This window comes from Choloepus didactylus, chromosome 11 (assembly GCF_015220235.1).
Source record: "Choloepus didactylus isolate mChoDid1 chromosome 11, mChoDid1.pri, whole genome shotgun sequence".
In the NCBI taxonomy this organism is placed as follows: Eukaryota; Metazoa; Chordata; class Mammalia; order Pilosa; family Megalonychidae; genus Choloepus; species Choloepus didactylus.
The window spans coordinates 66,820,231-66,826,230 of record NC_051317.1 but is presented as its reverse complement, the minus strand read 5'-3'; positions in this window follow the sequence as shown (position 1 = coordinate 66,826,230).

Sequence of the window (6,000 nt, the reverse complement as noted above, 5' to 3'; positions counted from 1 at the left end):
GTGAGCTGTTAATTAAGCTGGATATCTTCTGTTTGGCCCTTCAAATCTCCAGCCTTCTCCATCCTGCCCCTTGCCCTTTAAGACTAGCTTTCATGGACTACATCAAAAGGCTTCCTTGACATCTACCTTCCAATTTCATTTGTCCAATAGGGAGAACTAACAGGAATTCAGAGGAATCAAGGGTGAAGTTTGGAATATTTATTCTTCCAGATTCCTTCCTTAAGGAGTGCCACAGGCTGGCTGTCTCCTTCACCCAAAGGTCAAGCTGCAGGATTGCTCCCTCTCCCTCGCTCCTTCAGGACTTTAGCATTCCCTGGAATTACCAACCCCAGGGTACTTCTGTTTGCCTTGTGGTTTCCCTACACACTGCCCACACATTTTTAAAAACTCCCTTTATTAAACCTTCCTCAAATTACCCAATTTGAGTTTGCCATTTGTTTCCCACCTGGGCCTTACTGATATATGATATATGACTCAACATCAATGGAAGATAAGCCCATTGTTGCCAGATTCTCCAATTTTTCAAGCAAAGTTGGATATGAAGTTTATTTATAGCCCCCTCCCTTTTTTTTTTTTACCCACTGTTGATTCAATTTTTCTTAAATACACTCTTCAGATCAAATACAGCATGCCCACTGGCCATAGCTGGCCCGTGCTGTCAGTTCGCAATCTCTGCCATTTATGAGAGAGAGTAAATCAGATGAAGCACTAGCCTGCCAGGGCCTCTGTGATGGAGATCTGCTCTTGTCATCCTCAAACCAGGAGCTGCTTTGTCTTTTCCTTGATCGAGGACAGTTGTCAAGGCTGCTCAAGAAGTGTTTTCTAATTTGAAAAAAACAGCATGACCCTGTAATTGTTAGTAGCCTTATCATTTAGCATCATCTATAGAAAACACAAATGAAACCATTACTTCTCAAAAAAAATTTTTTTGTACGAACAAAATTTATTTAATGTTTATGAGGGCCAGATTCCATCTCTGGAGGCAACATTGAGAGGTCCAAAAGAAATACATATATGTAAAATTTAGCATCTGAAATGTTGCAAATATCATGGCCTGGAACAAATAAAAGTTAAATGTGGCTTAGGACTTGCCCAACTGAAATATTCAATAGCTAATATAATCTGTTTGTGGTTACATTCTTATCAATAAAGAAGAGCAAAGAAGTATTTCCATGACCACTAATATCAGCCTTCTCATCTCAGTTCTTGGAAATAGGTACTTGAAATGTTACAATATCTTTCAAAAGCTTTGTGTAAAGTTGATGAATTTTTATTCAGGCATGTATACTGTATCTTTGTTTTCAACTTGTCTATCTCAACACATATGTCATCAGATATGGAAGCTTAACTCTCCATCACATCTCTAGATGGCAGTGTTGAAGGTAATCCTTTTTAAAGTTAGGAGGAAATTTAGGTTATTGTACTTTGATTAATATGATATGCTTGTCAGAGCTTCATCCTAAATAGCAGATGTGTTAAGAAAAGCACTAAAATGCTATTGCTGCCCACAAACCTTGGGGGATTATAGTTTTCTTTTGGTTTCTCATCTTTAATATGTATAAATCTAAAAGAGGTATACTCAGCTATGATGGTTACCTGACCTCAGAGATCTAAATAAATGTACAAGACTAGAAAACCAAAACCACAAAGTATTCAAGGGCATATAATGTTCTGTGCATTTGTATAGAAGCAGAAACAACAAAAGCCTCTCCTACTAATAACATAGCTCTAGAAGTACACATACCAGGGGGGTTTCTTAGGTTGGGTTCCCTAGGGGTAGTGCTTGAGGACAAGAATTCTTGTGGGAGAGATTTGTTGAGGAAAAGCTCTTAGGAGAAACTTGTATGAAGTGAGGATGCAGGGTAGGGCAGGAAAAGAAGTTGGCAATGACAAGGATTCAGCTGAAGCCCAGCTTCAGCTTGATTCCAGCGGAAGTTCCAGGCATGAATGGAAACTTTGAGTTAAATGGCGTTGAGGCAAGGGAGCAGGGCTTTTACACCCTGCTCTGTCCATCCTGTTCAGGTAGCCTTCCCTTCCCTCCCCCAATCAGCCAGGGATCTCTGGGCAAGATTGTTCTTTTGGGCCAAGAGTAAATCTCTGGAGAAAGGTGCAGCTGTGAGCTTTTAGCAGCCAACTCTCACAGCATCTGAGAGATGGGTGTACCAGCCAGTAAAGATTATCAGAAATGGCAGAAGTAAATTTTCTGCAGGGAGAGTGAGTCTCTCATAGAATAGACTAAAACCTTTCAGAACCAGGTTGGGTGAATAAGGTGAGTGAACAGCAGGACCTTATCCTTTTGTGAAAATAAGCTATGACTATAAAGTTTCTTTATAGTTTCTTGTTCATCATAAATCACTTCAGTATCTTTAGTATCTAAAGATAGATTTCATTGAACTTAAAATTTCTATTTATAATAATAGTATGTTTCCATTCTGTTCCCATCACTTTTTAAAAAAAACAATTTTATCATAAATAAAATCTTACAAATACATTTAAAGCTCCATGTGTACTTCATCCCAGTTGTATGTTAATCCATCCTGCCCTCCCTTCCAGGGAAAACCAGTATCCTGATTTGGTATTTATTATTTTCATTCATTTCTTGACATTTTCATTACCTAAGTGTGAATATCCCTAAAAAATATCAAGTATTTTGAACTTCTTGAAATTTGATATTACTTGTATTATACTGTATGTACTTTATTGCATCCTGCTTTTACCACTCATCATTATGTTTGGGAAAAGTATATCATTCTAATAGATGAATAAACCACGCATATTTCTATTTTTATATTGAAGTGCATGTTAGAGTGTTCTCAATGTTTTGCCCTCATAAACAGTGCCACTATGGTCATTCATATAGTAATTTCCTTGTGCACATGTGTGGATTTCATTATGGCTTATATCCAGGGGCAGAACTGCTAAATTGTAGACTATGCAATTTCTTTAAAGAAATTTAAAGACTTTAAAGATATTGCCAAATGGCTTTGTTTTTGAATATTATTTATGAAACTCTTACCTTCCCTACCTCATAAAAATATTCTCCTTTATTTTATTCTTAAAAATTTTAAATTTTTTTCTTTTCACTTTAAATTCTTTGAACCCACGTGAAAATACAGTTCTTTTTTTTCTCCCCAAGAAGATGGTTCCTCAAGATCATCTATTCACAGGTCCAATTCTCTCCACTAATATGCAAGGCCAACTTTTTATCATATACCAAGGTTCTCTCTGCTATGTTCCATTCTCTATTTATATAACCCTGGGCTGGTACCACACTCTCTTATTTATGATATTTTTGCACTATGTCTTAATGCCTAGCAGGGCAATCCTCCCACCTTGTTCACCTACTTCAAAAGTGTTTTGGCTATTTTGCCACACACATACAACTCTGGGTTCAAACTGATAATATTTCATGTAGGATTTTATGACTATGATCATAAGCTTAATCTACAGATCAGCTTGTGTCTCAACTGTCTTTGTCTAGTTTGAGTTTTAAGTTCAATAGAAACATTTTAGGAATGCTCCCTGTAATTTTATTTTTTGGAAAAAGTTTAGTAAGATTTGGACTACAAATATTTTTTTAAAGCTTTTACCTATAAAACCATCTGAGATAGGTATTGTTGTGGGTAGATTTTTAAGTACTGATCATTGAGTTTTTTTTTAATTAAATTCAGTTTTATTGAGATATATTCACATACCATACAATCATCTATGGTGTACAATCAACTGTTCACAGTATCATCATATAGTTATGCATCCATCACCCCAATCTATTTTCCCACCTCCCCTGATAACCTAATCCAACAACTTTAACATGCTGCCACATCGCTGTTTCTTTCCCTCCCTCCTTATCTATCATCCATCGTCTATTGCTGTCTTCTGAACATGAGAGCTAGCTGCACACACCCTTGCACAAACACTATAATTCACATATATGCTTCCCATGAATAAGAACATTCTTTTATGCAATCCCATTAAGCGCAGCTAAGAAGTACAAGAGATTCAACCATGATACAAAGCTTACATTCTTTATTTCCTTTTCCTTATGTCTCAACTGTGTCCCTTTGAGCCTCCTGTCCTCCATCCTCCAATCCCATCCAGGTTCATCCTTGGCATTCAATTGTCATCTATTTAGACTGTTTTTTTTTTTTCAATTGTGGACACATATATACAGCCTAAATCTTCCCATTCCACCCCCTCCCTAGACTTCCATTAGTGGGATTAATCACATTTAGAATGTTGTAATGCTCTTTCCCACCATCCATTACTAGAAATTTCCCTTCACCCCAAACAGCAACCCTACACTCATTTCTTAACTCCCCATTGCCCCTTCCCCCATTTCTCTTAACCCATACTCTACTTTTCATCTCTATGGTTATATTCTCTGATAATTTCTTTGTGTTTACTGTGGGGCTTAAAATTAACCTCTTAAATCCATGACAATCTTGTTTTTCTTTGATACCACCTTCATTTCGATAGGACACATAAACTATGTTCCTATACTCCTCCATTCCCCCACCTTTATATAGTTGTTTAAAATTACATATTTTACATTGAGTTCAAAACCACTGATCTGTCATTAGAGTTTGTATATTTTATATCATGTAGGAAGTAAATAGTGGAGTTACAGTTCAAAAATTATTGACTTCTATTTGTATTCCATTGTGGTTGGAGAATGTGCTTTGAGCATATTCAATTTTTTTTTTAATTTGTTGAGGCTTCTTTTATGTCCCAGCTTATGGTCCCTTCTGGAGAAAGATCTGTGATCACTAGAGAAAAATGAGTGTCCTGGTGATTTGGGATGTAAGGTACTATATATGTCTGTTAAAATTCTCTATATTTCTTTCTCCTTTCTTTGTTTCTCTGTTGGTAGGTCTCCCTTTAGAATCTGAAGTACAGCAGGTCTTTTATTGGTAAAGTCTCTCGGCTTTTGTTTGTCCGTGAAAAATTTAAGCTCTCCCTCAAAATTGAAGGAGAGTTTTTCTGGATAAACAATTCTTGGTTGGCAATTTTTCTCACTCAGAATTTTAAATATGTCATGCCACTGCCTTCTGGCCTCCATGGTGGCCGCTGAGTAGTCACAACTTAATCTTATGTTGTTTCCTTTGTATGTGGTGAATTGCTTTACTCTTGCTGCTTTCAGAACTTGCTCCTTCTCTTCAGTATTTGACAGTCTGATCAGAATATGTCTCAGAGTGAGTTTAATTGGATTTATTCTATTTGGAGTTTGCTGGGCATTTATGCTTTGTGTATTTATATTGTGTAGAAGGTTTGGGAAATTTTCCCCAACAATTTTTTTTGAATACTCTTTCTAGACCTTTACCCTTCTCTTCCCCTTCTGGGACATCAATGAGTCTTAAGTTTGGACGTTTTATTTTATCTATCGTATCCCTGAGATCCATTTTGATTTTTTTGATTTTTTTCTCCATTCTTTTTTTTGTTCTTTCATTTTCCGTTCTGTAGACTTCTAGGACACTGAGATGTTGTTCAACTTCTTCTAATTTTGTATTGTGAATGTCCAGTCTTTTCAATTTGGCCAACAGTTTCTTTTATTTCCATAAGATCTTCTATTTTTTTATTTACTCTTGCAATTTCTTCTTTATGCTCTTCTAGGGTCTTCTTTATGTCACTTATATCCTGGGCCATGGTCTTCCTTGTGTCCTTTTAATCCTTTGCCATGTTTTCATTCCTCAATTGTAGTTCTTTGATTAATTCTGCCAAGTACTGAGTCTCTTCTGATATCTTGATTTGTGTGTTTGGAGTTGGATTCTCCATATCATCTGATTTTATCATATGCATTAAGATTTTCTGTTGTTTTTGGCCTCTTGGCACTTGCTTTGCTTAATAGGGTTCTTTCAAGTTGTAAAAAAAAAAGATACCAATCTAATTTTTCAGAAACACAGTTTGGTGATGTACACTTTCTCTAACTAACCAGCAGATGGCGTCTGTGAGTCACCTATACCCCTCAAGTCAGTTCTCAACCTTGTTCCTGCAGTGTGTGGT